Source organism: Taeniopygia guttata, chromosome 13 (assembly GCF_048771995.1).
Source record: "Taeniopygia guttata chromosome 13, bTaeGut7.mat, whole genome shotgun sequence".
Taxonomy (NCBI): domain Eukaryota; kingdom Metazoa; phylum Chordata; class Aves; order Passeriformes; family Estrildidae; genus Taeniopygia; species Taeniopygia guttata.
The window spans coordinates 16640349-16661222 of NC_133038.1; the positions used below are offsets into that span (position 1 = coordinate 16640349).

Sequence of the window (20874 nt, forward strand, 5' to 3'; positions counted from 1 at the left end):
TCTGGATTCCTTAAAGGAAGGGGTTTAATCAGGAGGGATCAATTCCATGAGGGAAATCTGGATTCCTTAAAGGAAGGGGTTTAATCAGGAGGGATCAATTCCATGGGGGAAATCTGGATTCCTTAAAGGAAGGGGTTTAATCAGGAGGGATCAATTCCATGGGGGAAATCTGGATTCCTTAAAGGAAGGGGTTTAATCAGGAGGGATCAATTCCATGAGGGAAATCTGGATTCCTTAAAGGAAGGGGTTTAACCAGGAGAGATCAATTCCATGAGGAGCAGTTGCCCTGTTGCCGCTGCTGTCCAGGACAGAGCGATGCTGTGTGACTGGGACAGGGCTCTGTGCCTGTTAAAGCCCTGGGCACTAATGCAGCCTGGGAGCAGCTGCAAGCAGAGCCAGCTGAAGGATTCCTGCTGCCTCCCACCAACGCTGCCCTTGATTCATCAATTACCTATCTGCTTAGTCCTTTTCTCCATCCTTTTACAATCTAAATAGCACATTTTATAGTCGCTGCTAAGTGATGTGATCAACATCAATTACCTACTAAAAGAGAATCAAGTCTTGATTTAAAATTAAGTGCTGCATTTTCCCATGTTCTTTATATGTAGCCAACAGAATAATTGCAGTGACATAAAAACTAATTACACAACTCCACAATTAGGCCTCCCTCCTAGTGCTGTGATTGTCTTTAAGTATACTGATGAAAAATTACTCCCGGTCCCAAATTACTGTCTCACACCCATCTTCTGTAATACCTTTGGAAAAAGCCCTCCACCCCATCAGACCAGAGAGGAACTCCAGATGCAGAAGGTAATACATGCAGAGTGTATTTTCTTATCTCTTTGACGTGGGAGCAGTTTCAGATGTGGGATTCGGCTGGGATTGCCCAGGGATGTAGCAGTGCTCCTCTCTGGATGAACTGAGCATCTCAGTGAGGCTTCCCTAAGTGCCGGGTGGCTGGTGTGCCAGCACCCTGACACAAACAGGGAGAAAATCCTCTTCCCAGGGCCCCAGCTGACATTTGGCTCCTGGGCTGCAAGCAGAGAGACCAGTCCTGCCTGGCTGCCAGCCTTGGGCTTGGTGTGTGGAGCCCAAAAGGAGGAGGAAGAGGCTGAAGTACAGCAGTACTTTTGGCCATCCAAAGGCCAGGAGTTACACCCAGGCAGCAATCACGTAGCTGCCTGAGAAACCATAAACTCCAACAGAAATCATAAGCATCAATAAAACTCTGGTGCACTCCTGACAGGCTTTGAGGGATTTGATTCCAGATTATGTTTTTGAGATGTTTACAACCAACCTGGAAAGATTGAAAATATTCAATTACTGGCAAGCAGAGCTGAGATTTGCTTACAGTCTATCTCCTGCCTCCAGGATCTCTGTCGGTGCCAGCAGTGAAACACAGCACGGGTGAGCAGAGCCACGGGGACAATGGCCCAGGGACATGTCCCCTTGGTGTCACTGAGCATCTTTCACTAGATGCTAAAGCATTGCAGGTTTAATTCTGGGGCTGGCATGTTGGTTTTGGCTGCTGTGCAGTGGATCTCATGGCCTGTTCCTCAGCCACAGCCCAGCCCTTGCCAGGGAGGGCTGCACAGCTCGTGACAGATTTTCCATCATTTCTGCAATGCCATCACTCAGTTGCAGTTGGGAGAGGGGTGGGAAATGCTTTGGAATTATTTTAATCATCAAGTGCTTTGAGTGAAAGAGGTGAGGGCACCAGTGAGCTCCCTGTGCCTTCTCTGACTTTCTCACTCATTTCAGCATCAGCCAGGGGTGCCAAGGCTGAGAATTTACACCCTTGTATTTACCTGAAACCTCACTACCTTCCTCGAAACCTGTGAAAAATAAATGGGGTGGTGAAGTAGCCTGCGGCAGGGACGATGTGATGTGTAAGGCAAACATCTCCAGATCACTGTGAATAGCCCCTCCTGTTCCCAGGCACTCATCCCAGATATTCCCACCTCATCACCAGCCAGGAGCACCGAGTGCACCTCTAGGCCTTCCTTGAACATCTCCAGGGCTGGGGACTCCAAACCTCCCTGGGCAGCCCCTGCCAAGGCCTGACCACCCTTTCCACGGAGAAATTCCTCCTAATGTCCAACCTGACACGATGCAGAGGCGCCCCCAGCCAGGCAGTCCCGTCTGTCCCTTCCTGAGGGACAGATTCTCCAGGAGGGGGCTGCTGCCGCTGCCCAGGACAGGCCGTTCCCACAGCCAGGGAGGCTCCTGCCCGCTCAGGGCAGCCCCGGCTGCGGGGAACCGACCCCGGGCCCGACTCAGCCCGGTGCGGGACAAGGCTCACCGCGGCGAGCCCAGCCCGGGACACGGCGGTGCCGGGGCGGTACCGGGGCGGTGCCGGGGCGGTGCCGGGGCTGTCCCGGGGCGGTGCCGGGGCGGTGCCGGGGCTGTCCCGGGGCGGTGCCGCGGTTGGTTCGGGGCTGTCCCGGGGCGGTGCCGGGGCTGTCCCGGGGCGGTGCCGGGGCGGTACCGGGGCGGTGCCGGGGCGGTGCCGGGGCGGTACCGCGGTTGGTTCGGGGCTGTCCCGGGGCGGTACCGCGGTTGGTTCGGGGCTGTCCCGGGGCGGTGCCGGGGCTGTTCCGGGGCGGTACCGGGGCGGTGCCGGGGCTGTCCCGGGGCAGTGCCGCGGTTGGTTCGGGGCTGTCCCGGGGCAGTGCCGCGGTTGGTTCGGGGCGGTGCCGGGGCGGTACCGCGGTTGGTTCGGGGCGGTACCGCGGTTGTTTCGGGGCGGTGCCGCGGTTGGTTCGGGCGGTGCCGGTCCCGCCTCACGGCGCCTCACGGGGCACAGGCGGGGCGGTGCCGGGGCGGTGCCGGGGCTGTCCCGGGGCTGTACCGGGGCTGTCCCGGGGCGGTACCGCGGTTGGTTCGGGCGGTGCCGGTCCCGCCTCACGGCGCCTCACGGGGCACAGGCGGGGCGGGGGCGGGGCCAAGGCCGGGGGCGGGGCCAAGGGCGGTGCTGACAGGGCGGGACGGCTCAGGGGGTGTGGCCAAGAGTGGGGCAGCGCTGATTGGGTAGGGCGGGGCAGGGGGCGGGGCAAGGGCGGGAGCCGGGCCAGGGACGGCGCTGATTGGCTGTGGCGGGGCCGGGGCGGGGCGGCTGGGGCCGGGCGGAGCGTGCGCAGTGCGGAGCGGTGAGTCGGGGTGGGGCGGTGGCGGTGGGCGCTGTTGCTGCCGCCCCGTGAGGGCCGGGCCGTAGCTCTGGGCCGGGGACCCGGGAACCGGCACACAGCCCTGGTTCCGGCCCCGGTACCGGCCGCGGCCTCCCCTGCGCTGCCCCCGCGCGAGCGGAGCCGGCGGTGAGGCCTTGCCGGGGTGGGGGCTGCCCGCCGGGCCGGTTCCCCTCAGAGCGGCCGTTCGGGACGGCGCGTGCGCGGCCCCAGGGCTCGGGCGGGCCGGGCAGGACAAACAGCGGCTGCGGCGAAGGGGCCTGTGAGGGGCACTTGGGCACGCAGTCGGGGCAGGACTGCGATCCCTCACACTGAGGGGTTTAAAACAAAAATATTTACGTGTGAGTTTCCCCCAACGGGCACAATTTGGATCCTGCCTGGAGCACGAGGGTGGGCTGGGTGACCTCTGGCCTACTGCGTGCCCAGGCTGCTGTGGAATAAAAACGTGCTGGAAAAATTGGAGTAGTTCTGGGGTATTGAATTGCATGTTTCTTCAGGGTGTGGGCTCTCTAACACGAGGTCTAAATTTTAAAACGGTTTTAATTGTTTTGGTACAAACTTGCATATGGTTCTCTGGCTGGAGAACTGGTAAAACAATGCATTGCACAAGGGCAGGAAGGGAGTCCTGAGCAAATGGGATTTTGTATATAAACGCTGTTTGAAATGTCGCCTTAAAACATTTAAGTGTAGAATGTTGAAGTTCAATGGTTGACCAGCAGTTGCATTTACGAGTGATCTTCACCAGAGCACTGACGCCACCCACCTTCTGGAGGGTCTGGGTTTACACCAAGTTCTGTAGATACAATTTCTTAAGGCCAAGTTATTTATTCTGCAGTGTTTTTCTGCTAGAACTAACCCAGTCCAAGTGCAGTGCAGAGGCAGAGCTGCGTGCACCAGTGCTGCTCAGTGTGCCTGCCAAAGGAGGATAATCTGCAGAGGCATTTCTGTGATGGAGGTGTCTGTGGAAGAGGCTGGTCCATGCACAGCCCGGCAGGAACCTTTTAAGTGCAAATAAGTGTCTAGAGGATGTTAGAAGATGACACGCCCTGTCATTTACCGAATGTGCTGCTGCAGTGTTCCTGCTCCCTGTGATCATTTGAATTCATTTGTTCTCTGCGAGTAGCATTGTTAAGGGATGGACTTCTATTTTTCTCTCTTTTCTTTCTTCCCCAACCCTGTCTTAAAATGACCCAGCCTGGCCCACTTTGTTTTTCAGCAGCCTCTAGGGCATTTCTGTGGTGTGAGGATCCAAAATATTGTCCCAGACACTTCAGCGTAGGAGTCCAGCTGCCAGAGGTGGGAGAGCAGTGTTGCGAGTTCCTGGAGGCTGCTGTCAGTGTGACCATGTATTTACTAAATTTGAAGGGATACAAATACGATTCTTTGGAAGAAATCAGCTGGAAGCAGTGAACTGGTGGATTCCTGGTGAACTGTCAGAACAGCCTTTGAACCCCCAGTGTTGTCCCCGTGTCCTGAAGCAGCACAAGAGCAGGGCTGGTGCTACTGCCACCATCTTCTTCATTTTTACAGAGGAGAATTCCTTTAGCCTGAGCAATAAAACACCTGGAAAACTTCAGCACCCCCAAACCTGTCTCTGTCTGCTTCTGCTTGGGTTGGGCAGATGGGGTTGAAAGCAGAGCAACCATACCTTGAGAATTGGTGAGGCAGTGGAATATTGGGATAAATTTAGGGATAATAGTCAGCCTTTCCATGTGCTAATCCTCTGTGCTCCTGACTCCCTCTGTGACTTTTATAACCCACCTTAGCTCTTACACTCAGCGTTCTCCTCTGAGAAATAACGCTTGACTCGGGCTCGTGAGGGACGTGAATCAGCTTTAATGAAGATTTGTCGAGCACTTTGTTGATAAGTTCTCAATAGCTCGTTGCTATTTTTTATGAACACGCAGATATTCTCAGCACCTGCAGTGGGAAGTGACACAAGGCTGGGGATCTCTGGAAGCAGTCCTGCCAAGGGAGACGGCGCCTGCTCACCGGGGCTCTGTCAGATCCATTCTGGCTGTGGTTCACGAGGCAGCTCAGCAAAACCCCAAATCCCTCGGAGTCTTTGGGAAATCTGAAATGTTCCTGAGAGCTAAGCCCTGCTTTTGCATGAGATTTGTAGCTTTTGCCCCCTCTCTGGATTCCTCCCAAGCTGCTGGTTGGGTTTGGTGCAGCTGTGTTCTGGCAGCACCAGCTGCTGTCACCTGCTTTGTAACACCTTGTAGCAATGACTTCAATGGCTTTCAGCGACTGTCCCCTCCAGTTAAGGTGTCTGGGATAGGCAGGGCTGGGTGACACATGTGAGCTTCAGGCAGTCACAGAGGTCGGTGGGGCTGTGTGGGGTGGGAGGGGAGGAGGGAAGCTGGGAAGCCGTGCCTTCCCCAGGGCAGCATCCCATTCCCTGTTGGCTTCTCTGCTGCAGCAGCGAGGTGGCAAATGAAGCTCGATGAGCTTTGTTTGTGAAGGATAAGGAAGGTGTGAATGGAAACGGTCACACTGGTGCTGGGTCTGTGTTGTGTGGGTGCCCCTCAGCAGGATGAGGAGCTCTGTTGTATTTTGGGGAAGAGAAGGCTGTTCATTTGGCTTTGTCACTGCTGTAGGAGTAGCCAGATGGAGGATGCTAAAATGAAATACAGAGCTGGAACAGCCTCCTTGTCTGTGGCCCTGTCCTGAGCCAGGTGAGACACTTGGCTCCAGGGTGGACATGGGTGGATGGTAGTACAGATCTGGACAGGGCACAGTTCACTCTGGAATCCCACTCTCAGAGCCTGACAGCTCATCTAACTTGCCCTTGCAGCAAACTGAGCAGCCAGTTGATGTCTTACCTTCATAGAGCGGGGAGCCCTGTGGCTGGCTGTCCTTGCCAATAAACCCTGTTAAAATCTGAGAGCTGGTCCTGGCTCTGGAGGGAGCAGGGATGGAGAAGCCCCTCCACAGCTCGTATGGGGGCAGCGTGTTTTATACTGCTGACTGCTCTGTTGGCTGCCCTGACCCTCTGGTTTGTCTGTAACTCAGAGCTGATGCCCAGCACGGAGCCCAGAACTGGGTATTTTTTGTTCCTGGATCACAGAGTGATGTTCAGCTCTTTGGAGCTGTGGTATCACAGTGCTGGCACATTTATTCTGGTCCCCAGTTTTCCCCAGGTTCCTTCTGTCTGGAGAGCTTTCCCCTGAACTCTGTTTGTGTGCTTGATCTCTGTTTGTGCTGTTTCCAAGTGCACTTCTTTGCATTGTTTTCCTTGCCTTTCTTTCTATTGATTTGTGGGTGTTTTGGGAACTTTTCTTCAGTTTATCAATTCTGATCATGACCTCCAGAGTGCTTCCAGCTCTTAACTCCTGGGCATCCTTTCAGGTTTTATAAAAGTGGTTTCTCTTTCGTTGTTCAAACGATTAATGGAAAGGTTGAACAGAAGCAGACCTGGGCTAAGCTCCCAGGGCCCATACACAAGGATTTATCTTGTGGTGACAGGGAATTGCTGATAGCTACCCCTCGAGTGTGTGGGGTTGAGTTGCTTTGGTTGGTCTTTTTTTTTCTTAGTTAGTAATGAGCACTGGGCCTCATGAAGGTGATCTTGCCCAGACCCAGCTCCTCTGGCTTTTGAAAGCATCAGATTGATAGAGTGCAAAGCTGCTTTGTGCTGGTTAGAGGTGTGATGGGCAGGGTCTGTAGGGGGGATTGTGCTTTCTGTCTGAAGGCTGAGGTGATTTTTAAGAGCTTTCATGAACTTTGTTCACCTGGGGCTTCTTGCTGACACTTACTGGGACTGGCACAGCTCTGAGGTGATCCTCAGCCCTGCTTCCCACCCAGAGCTGCCTCAGCAGTGGGCTGTGCATGGGGGAAGCTGTGTCCAGCATCTCCTGCTTCCCTTTTCTCTCCATAGGTCTCTCCTCAGTGAGAGTTGGACTTGTCTGTACGTGGCTAAAATAGCAAAAATACATTTTTCTCCTCAAGCAATCCCAAGTTCCTTGTGTGGTTCCTCTTCTCAGGAAAAGAGAAAACTACTTGCTCTGGAGAAATTATTGACCCTCAGTTTTATTCCTAAATAGTCTGTCACGGTGTGTGTGCTTGCAGGATACCTCAGTGCACCAGGCCTTTGTTGTCACCTCAGTGCCAGCTGCTCAAGGAAGAGGAGGTATTTGAGCTGAAATAGATTCCACTGGAGCAAACATCTCTGCCCAAGCAGGACCAGCTCTGCCTTCCCCGAGTTCTGTGAGTACTGAGCTGCTGGGTTCAGCTGCCTAAAGTTTAAGAATTGGTCCTTTTCTGAAGTGCTCTTCCACCCACTATTCTATCTTTCTTTGCACATGGGTCTAACTGTGGGGTGGAATTTGGGCCTCACCGAATTTAAGGACAGCACAGGATTCCTCTGTGGTGTTCATGTCTTCCTCCTCTCCAGGCTGGTAACTTGTGTACCAGGGACACCATCATCAGGATGGAGACACTGTGCCCTCTTTGTTCTCCTGTATGGGTCCATGGCTGATGGTAGAGTCATTGACTCATGGAATATTCTGAGTTGGAAGGCACCTACAAACATCATTGTATCCAACTTGATACTGACCTAATTTTAGTTCCAGGGGAGAAAATTCAGTCTCCCTAAAACATTCCTATGGCTTCTGTTGGATTCTTCCTCACTGGGCTGTGTGCTGTAGTTAAATATGGATGGAAAGGTTGTGTTCCACTCTGGATTACAGCTGAATCTCAGTGATGGATAAATTGTCTAGTTTGCAAAGCCCCTTGGGCTTCAGGGCTGCAGGAAGCTGCATTTTATTCTAGATGTGTGTTTGCTGATAATTCTATAGGATTTGCAGACAGCAGGTTGTAAGAGCCCTGATTATACTGGTTCCCTGTGCAGGCTTTGCCCAAATAATTCAAGTGCCTGCTGCAGAGAGAGGGAAAGGAAGATGGGAGGATGATTTAGAAATCTCTGGAGTAGATGGGAAGAAGACACAGATGTTGATCTGAAGGAGATACCAAGCCACATATATGGCTTTAACCTCTAAATAAGTCAGGATTTTTTAAATGGTTGCCTACATTAAACCCAAATATTTCCTTTAACGAGAGGTTTTAAAGGTTTAACTTAATTTTAGAATTTTTATTTCGAGTGTACTTCCATAAAATTAACTTTTTGAATGCAGAATGCTTTAATGTCTTCCGTGTTGGTGCTCATTTGCAAGAAATCTCTGCACAGTTATTTCTTATGTACCAGTTAAATCTATCAGCCAACAGATGTCAAGTGTAGCAAAAATGCTATAATAATATTATGGTCTAATAATAGTTATAATGATTCTAATTACCTGGTGCAGCTTTAAAGAGAGGCAGATTCAGAGATGAGTGCAAAGGAGGTGTTTAACCTTGAACTGCAGAAGCAGGGTACTTCCAGAGGTGCCTGTGCTGCCTGATGATTGCTCCCACCTCGGGAAGGTGCGGAGCCTCAGCAATCTCCATCTTCTATGCAAGCAGTTTGTGCTGCTCTTAAGTGACAGGGGAGGTTTTGCCACAGCCTGGGAAGCACAAAGCCACAATCTCCTGATGGGAGAGTGTTTGGGGTGTGCAGGTGAGTGGCTGTGAGTTGTCCATCCCTATAGAAGCTTTGGTGTGGGGGTAAGAAAGCACTGGGCTGGTGTTTGAGTGCTGTGCTTGCCTTCAACAGTCTGGCCCCACAGAGCCTTGTCAGAGTCTCCTCCAGCTGCTCTGTGTGCCAGCTCTGTTGCATCACTCCCAATGCCCTTTCACCACCGTGTTTTTCCTTTAGGAAGGATCCTGGCCTGCATTTGCTGTATTCCTTTGCTTTTGCCTGATGTTGCTGAGTGCTGTTAGTGCCTTGGGGTCCCAGTGCTCGTTGTTGCTGTAGTGTAATGGATCCCCTCGTGCCACAGCTGCTCATTTTAATCCTGTGACATGCAGGAATGAGGAGTCCCTGGCTCACAGACCAGCAGCCTTTCCACATGGGAAGCTCTGTGTGGGCTGGAAGTTGACAGCTTTCAATGATTATACACTGAACCTTCTTCCTATAAATAATTGATTCACAGGCTGATGAGAGCTACAGGAACTTACCTCTCAGTTGCTTCTCCCTGGCATGGACAGCAGCTGGAAATCTACTGTTTTCCTATACAATGGATCCAGAGGTGCCCTTGCAAGGTTTTCTTTATTTCCAGCCTGCTTGCAGGCTGACATGCTCTGCTTCTTGGGCAAGCCCTGCCTGCCAACACCTGCAGCACACCTTGTCCCAGGGCTCGTGCTGCTGAGAGCTCTGCCACCTTCAGCCTTTCCCTTGGGCAGGTTCAGCCTTTTCCTTGGGCAGGTTCAGCCTTTCTCTTGGGGAGGTTCAGCCTTTCCCTTGGGGAGGTTCAGCCTTTCCCTTGGGCAGGTTCAGCCTTTCCCTTGGGCAGGTTCAGCCTTTCCCTTGGGCAGGTTCAGCCTTTCCCTTGGGCAGGTTCAGCCTTTTCCTTGGGCAGGTTCAGCCTTTTCCTTGGGCAGGTTCAGCCTTTCCCTTGGGCAGGTTCAGCCTTTCTCTTGGGCAGGTTCAGCCTTTCCCTTGGGGAGGTTCAGCCTTTTCCTTGGGCAGGTTCAGCCTTTTCCTTGGGGAGGTTCAGCCTTTCCCTTGGGCAGGTTCAGCCTTTCCCTTGGGCAGGTTCAGCCTTTCTCTTGGGGAGGTTCAGCCTCTCCTTTGAGGAGGTTTGCCTTCTTGCTGGAGTCTGTGTGTGTTGGTGCATCACCATGGAGATGAGGCCACAGGAGCTGCAGGGTGCAGCCTTTTCCAGGCTCACGTGAAAAAGGATGCAGTAATGGGCTCCTCTTATTTAGGGAAAATGATTTCTTGGAGTAAATAAATCGTCAAAGAACATTTGGCATCAGCCCAGGTGCTATTAAGGAGAAGATCTCTTGAAGCCAGAGCTGTGAGGCTCATGCAATATTCACCTGCTTTGCTGTGTTCCACATCAGGCATTGCCACTGTGCCCAACACTGACTCACTGACCCACTTGTGCTTTTACTTACCCTGAGATAACAAAGCTCCTGTTGCTTTCCTCCTCCCTGTGGATGTATTTCTCATCCTGCCACAACAGCACCTTCCTGCATCCCTCTCCTTGGCCACGGAGTGTCCAGGCTTTCAGTGCTTTGAGTGGTTATGAGGCTTCACTTCCCATGGCTGCTGCTGCTTCTGCCGGGTTTGCAAAGGACATGCAGGGTGTGTGGCTGCAGTGAGCTCTCCCCCATGCAGAAACACCTCTCTGGGTGGAGAGGTTGTGCCAGCACACCCCAAACCCCTGGTCTGGTCATGCAGACATTCTTGGGGGGTTGGAGACACTGCCCTTTCCATGTGCATGGCCCTGGGACACTCTTTCCTTTCTAGTTTCTAGTACACAGAGCCCTCCCAACAAGGTCTGGAGGAGCCCTGTGGCAACTCCGGCTCATTGCCTCCATGTCTCCTTCCAGACTTCATCCGTAAACATCTCTTTGCCCTTGCTAAAAACAATGTCTCTTAATTTCTCTCTGCAGGAGTATTGCTTAATTTGTAACAGTTTAAGGACGTTACTTGAAAAATCCGATATGAAGCTGTATTTCATTTACTGTAATGATCCACTAATGCAGGCATATTTCAAAGGCAGGCCATGCAGTACTGTGGGGTTTAATTAAATTTTGTTTTTCAACTGAGCATCAATAGACAGACAATAACAAATGGTGGACAATATGCATATAGAACAAAGTCTCTTCATTTTCCTTTTCAAGACTGTGGAAGCAAAAATGTATAGCCCTTAAAATGGACTTGGCCTGCTCACAACTGCTGCTTTAGTGTAGTTAACTCACTTCAGGAAGAGCTTTTTCTTCTTGCTCTGCCTTAATTAATTTTCTTGCTCTCTTCCTGCCCACAAAATAAACTCTTGCACTGTGGAAAATTTCCAGCACAAGCTGTGGGTGATCTAAGTGCTTCTGGGCGTAGTTTTGAATACTGTGTTGGTACCTAGTGTGTGATGGCTCCTCCAGATGGGCCCTCCTGAGGGTGACAGAACAGAAGGGCTGGGTGTGAGGTTCCTCTCTCTGGCAACTGGACATAGCATGTGCCAGCCTTGGAAGGAGAGGGAAAAATAGTGTTGCTGCCATGGTTGTACTCAAATCAGAAATCAGCAATTGGCTCTGGAGTGCATTTTGTTCCTCCTCTCCCAGCAAGCATGGGGTAACCAAGTACAGAGTGTATGTGGGGGAGCTGGGGAAGAGTGTTCCACATCAGCAGGAGGCTTCTGGGAACCATCCTGGTGCTCACAGTGTGGCACTTGGACACGTGTTCTTGGGTAAAGAAATTTGTCGCTGGTGCTGTAAATGGGCTCCTTTGTTCAGATTTGAGGAGCAGGGTGAGATGGGGTGGCTGAGGCAGATTTGGTTTTCTCACGGTGTCTGAAGAATTTACCATTGTTCAGGAAGAGAACCAGAGTTTGCTGAGGAACCCGATGCGAGTGTGACTTCCACTGCACTCCAGCCCTTTGATTCTCTCAGCAATCCCTCAAAGGCAGAGAGCTGAAAAAAGCAGGAATTTTTCAGAGGAAGAGTCTCCATTCAGAGATGTGAGTTCATGCCATGTCCTGGGTTGGTGCCTAAAGCTTTGCCTGCTTAACCTGCCTTCAAAGGCTGGGGGCAAGGGCTGTGCCTGGAGCTGGCACTGCTTCCCACCACTGAGCTGGGCTGGATCCCAGTCCAGAGAGCTGCTGGCTGGAAACTGGAGCATGCAAAGGCTGGGAATCTGTGGGAACCTGACTCCTGATGTCTGTGCAGCTGTAAGTGCCTGAAAAGCATGGCTGGAAATGTCAGACTGGAGTCCGTAACCTCCTCCTCCTCCCTGGCATCTTGGTGTAACACTTCCTGTGTTCCAGGCACAGCCTGTGTTTGCTCCTTGCTGGAAGCAGCGCTGTGAGTCCTTTGCAGCTCTCCTGGTGCCTGGGCCAGCTGAGAGTTGTGTTCTGAGCTGGGTGAGAGGCTCCTGGAGCAATGGATGGAGTCCTGTGCTCTGTGCCAGTCCCTGTGGCTGGAGAGGAGTCCTGGTACAGATAAAAGGGGTATAAATATAACTCATCACCAGGCACTGGATGTTCTTTAAATAAACTGGGGAAACCCCACACAGCTGAGGTTTGTACTGGCCCTGCTAATGGTGGGGGAATGCCCCACGCCTGATTCCTTGTTCTTCCCTTGTTCCTTGCTTTAGGCTGCCAGATTTCCCATTTTCTTCACTTCTTTTTGTTGATAGGCAGTGTCAAGGTTCTGTTGCTGGGGTTTGGGGCAGGAGGTTGCTTTCTGGTGACTTGAAGCAACACCTCCAGCTTCTCCTGTTCTTCCTTTGGATCTCCTGCCTTTCTCCCTGTGGCTGCTCTCACTGTGCCATAAACTAATCTCCTTCCAGCCAGGAACCTCAGGCCTCTTGCAGACTCACTTTTATGGGGCCATTATCTGTCATCTATAGAAGGAGAGGCTCTCCTGGCTATGGTGGGGCTCAGGTGGCTGCTCCCAGCTGGAGCACACTGGAACATCTGGAGCCAGTGGCTGAGCTCTGGGCTGAGGGATGTGCCCTCTGTGCAGACCAGGGAGTGCTTGAGGTGGTCTTTGCAGGAGCAGGTGAGTGATTTGAGATCCTCACAGTACTGCTGGCATGATTTATTCTCGCAGAAGTGCCCACAGCAGTTCTAGGGGTTTGTTCTGCCCAGCAGGATCACAGACAAGGACATGCCTGGGGCCTGGGCTTTAGTGGTTCTTGCAGGACTGTGCAGTAAATGGGATCTGTGAGGGGCCTCAACACAAGGGCACAAGCCCAATGCCTGGGAAACTGCAATGGTGCTTGGGAATGAACCAAAAAAAGTCTCTAGGACCATTTAAAATGAAAAATTAGTAATCTGTAATTCAGTTTTGAGGGAATTCTTGTAGCATGTGCTAGCTAGGAGGGAAGAAGCACTTGCTCAGACTAGTGATAACCCATTGCAGCCCATTGCAGACACCTGACAGGTATCAACCTTCCTCAGGCCTCCCTGGGATGAGCAAGGTACTGTGCCACTGGATGAGGAATGTGGAGTTTCTGGACTATGTGGAGTGTTAATTTAAACACCAAATCCTTGTTCCTAATGGGAACTGCTGGTGGCTGCCTGACATGGGGGTGCTGCACGGGGGCTGATGGCTCACAACAAGAAGTGTGCTGGGCTCCACAAGCACTTGGGCTGACACCGGCCCGCAGCTTCCTTGGATTTCTCCTTTGGAGCTTGGCAGCCGTCTGCTTCAGGGAGCACAGTGGCCTCATAAGAGTTTATTTGATGTGACACATGACAAATTGTTTCTGCTGGCGGCTACTTGAGGCGCAGTCTGTTCGCTGGCAGCCGCGGCTCTGCGGGGCGGGGAAGGGGAGGAAGGCAGCCCTGCCTCCTCCTCTTAGGAAACATCAGCGCAGGGAGCGTTGCTTTGAGCCCCCCCTGCCATCCCAGCCTCCCTTCTGCAGGTTGGTAATGGTGCTGGTGGCATGGATTATTAATGATGTTTGTGTGCTGGGTGTGTCTGCAGGTGCTGGTTGTGGTTGGCTGCGGGGCAGAGGAGAACCTGTGTTCTGGAACCAGACCCAGTTGCCATTAAAAACCCTTTGTTAAGTTCCTTTTTTTAGGGCACCCTTTTAGCTCTGCAATGAACAGCAGAATATTACATTCCTCAGCAGAATAAAAAGTACATGTCCCCTGTGAGATAGTGTAAATACATTTTATCTGTTCTATTACCTGCAGTTTTCAGAATATGTCCCCTAAGCATTTTAATCTTGTTTTCCAGAGTTGTCTCAGAGTGAGGAATTACTCCTATTTGCAACTTTGGGAATGATTACTTGTTCATTAATTTCTTCCCTTTCTTGCTGTCCATCTATTATTGCTTCCAAGAGAAAAAAAAAAGCCTCTCTGTAAATCTCCACCGAAACAGGGCTGAGTGCCTGATTAGACAGAGAGTTATGTGTGCTGGGAACATGTTCCTGGGAGATCATCCTGGAGCTGTGCTTGGAGCCCAGGTGCTGCTGTTCGATGCCATTGGGCACACAGAGCCCACCAGGTGATGCCTTTTCCTTGGTCTTAAAATGAAGAGCCAGACACCGTTAGGGGATAAAGGGTTTTTATCTTGGTATTTAGTAAGAATCTTTATGGTGCACCACTTTGCCAAGGTGGAATGCACTGAAATGCACACACACGGTAGATCACATATACAATTTTATAGACCTTGCAAATTAGAGTATTTAATAAAGATGCCTCAATGAGGGGCTTGAAGAAATAGCGTGATATTGTCCTATTTTGAAGTATTCCTCACTAGAGGAATAATTTTAGTTTAAAGGATGTATTTTAGAGGGGACCTTGGTTTCTCAAGATAGTGTAGGGCTTTCCAGCCTCCATCTGAGAGACCTTTAAGATGTTTGGTTTTCTGGCTTAACAGAATGCCAGGTTTATGCTAAATTACCAGATTTAAGGAATTACAAGTGTGCATGTTAAGGGCACTGAGAATACATAGAAGGTATCTAAAAGAAAAGGCAAAAAATCATGATGACACCAGAGGTGCCTGGGCAGGCTCCCTGCTCCTTGCCCTGGGATGAACAAGCCCAGCAGGCAGCACATGCCAGGGCAGCTGGGCACACCTGGAGCACACCTGGAGCACACCTGGAGCGTGGCAGGGCAGGAGCTGGAGGTCAGGGCAGCTCCAGCACCCGAGCAGGGCTTTGCTGCTGCCGTGCTTTGCCCGCAGTGCCGGAGCTGTTACGAAACAGGAACGAGATGGGACAATGCAGAGCAGTTCCTGCTGCCACGCTTTTGTCCAGCAGCTAAAAGCCAGTTCAGAGGGTTTTGTGGAAGCCTTGCTTGCTTTGGTCTTTTTTTGCTCTTTCTTTAAGTACAGACTTAAAAGAACTGGAGACTGGAGGCCACTGTAGTTATTATTACTTCCTGAATAGCACACTAAATGTACCATTTGTTCCATAAATGACAGGGTCCTTGCCTCAGAAAACATGTGGCCTGCTCCCACTGCTGTTCCCTTTGACATATGAGGAACTGCCCCTGCCCGCCTCTGGGTGCGTGGAGATTTCTCACTCCCTCCTTGGGATCGGTGCCAAAGCTTGTCTTGACATGTGCCGTGTGTGGTCACTGGAAGTCACTGTGGGGGCTGTCACTGAAACAGCCTGGATTCACAGAGCAGCTTCATTGAGATGGCAGCTGATGGAGGAGCTCTGCAGAGCAGCTGGGGATAAAATCTGTGTGCAGGAGGGGACAGTGAGGGCTGTGGTCAGCATGGCAGGAGCTCAGACATGTACAGATGTGGTCTGGCAGACCTGTGGTGGGTGAGCCATGTTCCCACCTGCCATGGCACCACCAGGATGTACAGGCAGCTGCTCAGGATGTTCTGGTGTTTCACAGCAGAGAGGAAGGTGCTGCAGGTGCCTCTGATCAGAGCTGAGGGTGTGTGTGGGAACAGCCTGCTGCTCACTCTGACAGCAGATTTCGAGCTCTTGGCTTTGCCAATTACCTCACAGCAAACACCAATGCATGGAAAGTCCCTGTGTCCTTTGGCTGCTGCTTGGGTGTTTGCAGAGCCAGCAGGTGCAGTGACAGCCAGGACTGTCAAAGGAAGAACCCTCTGTGGACCAGTGCTGCTCAACTATTGGGATATGCCAGTCCATGAAAGGATTTTCCTTTTGAGTGTCTGGATCTCCTGCTGTTGGTCTGAGCTCCAGATGAGAAACAGTGCATTGACTGGAAGGTACTGAGGTTACAAACAGAGTAATTGTCCCTTGGAAGAGAAAACTGGGGAGGAAATTCACTCAGTTCTGGCTACATCTCTGTTCTCCTCCTTCCTCAGAGCAGGTTTTGGAGTTGTGTGGCTGAGGAGCCGTGGGGATGGAGCTAAAGTACTGCTCCTGAGGGAACCCCACAGCTCTGAGGGGCAGGGAGCCTGGTCATGGAGCCCAGGAGGGAGCTTTGGACTGGGAGCTTTAGTGCCTCTTTAATTCTGTGTCCATAAGCCGTCAGTGCAGATCTCCCTGGAGCAGCACAGCGCTCCCTGTGAGGGGAGCCCGGCGTGTGGTGCTGTGGTTCCAGCAGCGCGCGGGGTCCCGTGGCAGTGCAGGCAGTCACAGGAAAGCTGTTTCATAACCTCTGCTGGGATTCATGAGATGTTCAGAGACAGGTTCTCCACTTAGTCAACGTTTTATAAAGATTTAAGGCTGAGGAGCTCTTTGAAGCAGCGATGCAGCTTGTTCTGCCATGACAAGGTGGAGATGAACGCTGGCGTGAACTTCCATTCCCAAGGAAAATGCTCTTTTGCATGGATCACAAGCTGTGGCTCTGCTGCTGTTTGAAGAGACCAGAGGAATCTCAGATCCAGGCACTCAGTGCCACATCAAAGCCCTCCTGTCTGAAGCTGAGGTGCTGGGGAGCTCCAGCTCCACGTCCTTCATGTTTGGGCAGCAGAAGGAGAGAAGGTCCCTGAACCAGGAGTCGCTTAGGGGATCAAAGCTCTGCTTAGCAGAGGCTGACAAGGCAAAAAGCCAGGATGGCAGCAGGAAGGACACAAACCCTGTGGAAGATCTGGGCCATGTGATAGCAGACCTCCAGAGGGGCCTGGGAGACCTTCTGCTCTGCTGGAGGAGTGGGGCCAGCATCTCCCCCCGAGGAGGCAGACCTGCAGTCCTGGGCTTGACTGGAGCCATTCTGTTGAGCCTGAGGGATTGTTTAATTAAAAAGAATGCTGCACCATCACATTTCAACTGTTTTCTCCATACATTGCTGCAAGTAACATCTAAAATAGCTCTAAAAGGCAACAAACCATTCCCCAAAGCAGAGGTGGCAGGTGAAGAACAGAAGAGGATAGGAATTATGTTCTCTTTCAGCTTTCTGTGTCTGTGCATTTGCTTCTGCATTTGCAGCCCCTGGGGCTTGTTTTAATTTAAATTTCCTTAGGAAAATCCCTGTTGAAGGAGTGCTGCCTGTGGTGGCTGGCTGTTCTGCTTTGGCTTTGTCCTGGGGAAGCTTTGATGGCTGGGGGGCAAGAGTTGCTTTTCAGTCTTGGTGGGAAATGCCTGGATACAGGAATGGATACCACCATGAGAATCACTTCTGGATGGTGAGACTGACGGTCTCTCAGCTCTCCCTTCGTGCTCATTCCTGTCCCAGGGCTTATTTAATTGCTTAACAAAGGCATCTTCTGCACCCAGTGAGAAAGGACCAGTGCAGGGAGGGAAAAAGCAAACTTGCATCAAGCCTTTCATCCAAGCACAGGGAGCTGTTGCTGCTGACCTCAGTGTTTGTAACTGTGGTGTCCATTGGGAATGGAGCAGCTGAGCCCCAGCATGGGGATTGGTGTGTCCAGATTGATGCAGGGACTGGGGACAAAGCGAGGACTGGTCCTGAGGGAACCTGTGTGGCAGCATGTTGTGTTCATCCCCAGAAAGCTGCTTATTCCCCTTCAGGGGTGGGTTTGAGATTGGATTGTTAGCGTTTATTCCAGGTTTTGCTGCCAGTCTGGCAGCTCCTGACTGGGTTTGACCCATGAGGTGGATCCCAGTGGCTTCTGTCTTTTCAGCTGGGAGCTTGCCACAAAACTGGAAGCGTGTGGGAGCTGAGCCAGGGCTGGATCCAGCCAGGCATCCCATGCAATCAGTCCACAAGCTGCTGTGCCATGCCATTCCTGACCACATTTCCAGAGCAGCAGGCGAGCCCCATGTTTGCTGCCCGTGTGCCATCCTGCTCCCTGCTGCTCCCTGTCCCCTGGGCTGTCACGGGAGTCAGAGCTGACACCACTGACTGGTGCTCTGTGGAGAGGTGAGAAAATGCATTTTTCATAAAGCTCACAGCTCCTGGTTCCTGGCAGATCGATAGGGCAGCTGGAGGAGTCCTTGGCGTGCCCACTGTTGGGGCACCTCTGTTCCAGGTGCCCTGCAGGGAGTGGCAGGGCGTTCCTTGGCTTGGCAGTCCCTATGGGAAACCTCCAGGCTGAGCTGGGGCTGGCACGGAGGGGCCTGGCTGGGACAGGCTGAGATTCAGCCGGGGCAGGGATGGTTGTGCTGGGCAGGAGGTGTGGTGTGGGTGCTGCTGTGGGAGTCGTGTGCTGGATTTCTGTAACGCTGAGCAGGAATTTTTCACGGTTTTTTAACCTCTTAATTGAGTTTCTTTATAGGGAAGCTGGCATCTGACAGCAGAAGGAGGTTGTTATTCCCTATGAGAACCACGGGTGAACAGCAGGAACTTGGAAAATACAAAAAGCTGTTTCCAGAGAGGCTGGGAATAAGCCAGTTAAAACTTTGGCAATTCGTGGGCCCAGCTGTGGTGGGACATCAGGATTCTCTGGGACCTTGCTAGTGCAGGTCCCAGAGCACTTTCTTTCCTGTTAGATTCTCCAAAGTTGGGAAAGCAGAGGGGATAAAACCACACAGAATGCTGGGAGATTCCTGGGATAGTGTGAGGCAAGGTGTCACCTTGCAAACAGGAACTGATGGAAAGGATAGATCTGAATGGGGGGAGAAAACATCACTTATTGTATGTGCATGGGAAATTGCAGCAAGGAGTGGGAGAAGGGAATAGGTACAGGCAGGATGAGAGGTGTTTTCAGCTGGGAGTTGGGGTGATGGGGAGGTGAGGAGGAAGGGAAAAGCTGTTTCATGTGACTGAGGTCAGGAAACGTGACAGCTTTCAGAAAGATGTTTGTCCTGAAGGTCCCTGTGCATCTCTCATCTCCAGGCAAGTCCTAAAGTCCTAAATTGGAGCAAATCAGCACCAGCACTCTGGTGTGGGCCCAGAGGTCCCTGCCAGCCCCAGAGCTGTGAGGAGCGAGAGCGTCATGTGGTGTGCAGGCAGAGCAGAGCCCTGCGAGAGCAGCTGCCAGAAATTCAGAGAGATGCACTGCTTATAAATAATAAATGATAAATTCAGCCTCTGATCTCCGAGGCACGCTCTGCTTCTGCACACTCCATGCTGGCAGAGAAGATCCCCCATCCTGGACTCAGCGTCTCTCTCTGGCGTGGAGGGTCTGAGGGATGCTGGGGAGGCAGCTGGTGGAATTGGGGTCGTGCTGAGCCACGGTGGAGCACGGCCCCTTCTGCCAGCAGCACTAATGAGGGTGGCCCCTGTGCCACGGCTGCTAACGAGAGGTGGGGAGGGCAAGGGCAGCCTTGCTCAGGCTTCAAACCACCCCAGCTCAAAGCTGTGCTCCTGCCCTCTGGAGAGCAGCGTTTTGTGTGAATGCAGCTTGCTGAACGAATTAATTAAGTCCATTTAAATGATCGACTAAACGATGCTCAGTGTTAAACTGTGTGAGTTGTATGAACAGCAGGGTCGGGGTGCTGTGGCCGGGTAGAAGGGGCGGTTCTGGCTTTGTCCAAGTGATGCACAACAACTCCCTCCTCTGCTCCTGGGGGAGCTGTGGCAGTGCTGGTGAAGCTGCTGGTGCCAAGAGCTGCCCCCGGTGTGCCCAGGCACTGCTGGGCTGTCTCTGCTGCTGGGCACATCCCTGTTCTGCTCCTGGCACCTGGCAGTGCTGCCAGAGATGTGCTGGGTGGCGTCGTGGCCAAGCTGCTGCTCCAGGGGCTGATGTGAGCTGATGGCTGCACAGGTAGCCTGGAGGGGTTATTAATATTTATTGTTATTATTTGTTAGCAGCGGTTACAAAGGTTGTGTGAGTGCTCGTAGATGCCAAAGCTCTGTAAACATGTGTTTGTGCCATGGTTATCCTGCCCCTCCCGCCCTGTGCCGGTTCACAGTTCCCTCCTGTGGGCTGGTTCCAGTTTGGAACAGGGCCTCAGCTGCAGGTGGGAGCAGGACCTGCTGCTGTGCTCAGGCTGGGCCAGCCAGCCCGGCTTATTCCTGCCAACCCCAAAGTGTGGCTTCCTTGCTGTGTGGGTTCCCTGTAGGCAGCAAGAAGGTGTTCCCACAACTTTTCCCTTTGTGTAGGAGTGTTTTTAACACGCCAGAGCAGAGTCCTAGTAGGAGTAAATGATGAGGAGCAAGCAAGAAGAATAAATGTTTTTTTTAAAGCAATTTCATAAGTGACATGAATGGAATGGTCTGTATGGCAGCTACACCCTCTCCACTGAGATCCTGGAGGTGTGAGGGGGCTTGGAAACAACTGCTGCTGCCTGGGCTGTCCTTGTGCCCAGGCAGGACCCTCTGGCAGGGCTTGGGGCTCTCACTGTAGTGGGGCTGGGGACACCCACTGGAGGCACTGGGGTGCTTTCCTGAGGACAGGATGCCTGGAGCAGAGTTTCTGAGATCATCCCAGGCATTCGCCTCAGGTGATGGTGTGTGCAGGTTGTCCTTCTTGAAAGCACAGGATTGTGCAGACCTAACTAGTGACTGAGGAAAGGCATAAGTCTGTGGCCTCCCAATAATCCTCTGTGGTCTCCCAGGAATCCTCTCTTTGCCCACCAGCTGTTTCCTGTCCTGGCACAGGCTGAATTTCAGCTCTCAACCTCCTCTTTCACCTGTTGGTGTAGCTGTACAGTCATCAAGCAGGAGGGACAGCTGGCCAAGGGTACTGCCAAGGTGTCTGTGGCATACCAGCAAACATGAGTGCTCCTCACAGACCTGGGGACTCTGTTGCTCAGAGGAGGAAAATTGCAGGTCAGGTCAGCTACATTTCCTTCTCTTTCTCCCTGGCACTGCACATCACTCAGCCTGTCCTGGTGGGCCCGGCCGTGCGTTTGTGCACAGGT

The 20874-nt window shown here is 52.3% G+C and overlaps 1 protein-coding gene across 6 annotated transcripts in view; it reads left to right on the plus strand.

Annotated features, from left to right (window-relative positions):
• The first annotated feature begins 3039 nt into the window (after window positions 1-3039).
• SIL1 (SIL1 nucleotide exchange factor) overlaps window positions 3040-20874 on the plus strand; it is a 98257-nt gene continuing 80422 nt past the window's right edge. The window contains exons 1-2 of one of the 6 annotated variants that reach the window (XM_030283955.4): window positions 3052-3149; window positions 7257-7394. The gene's annotated coding sequence lies outside the window, so the exon portion shown is untranslated. The other 5 variants (XM_030283954.4, XM_030283959.4, XM_030283957.4 and 2 more) reach the window with 5 other exon arrangements.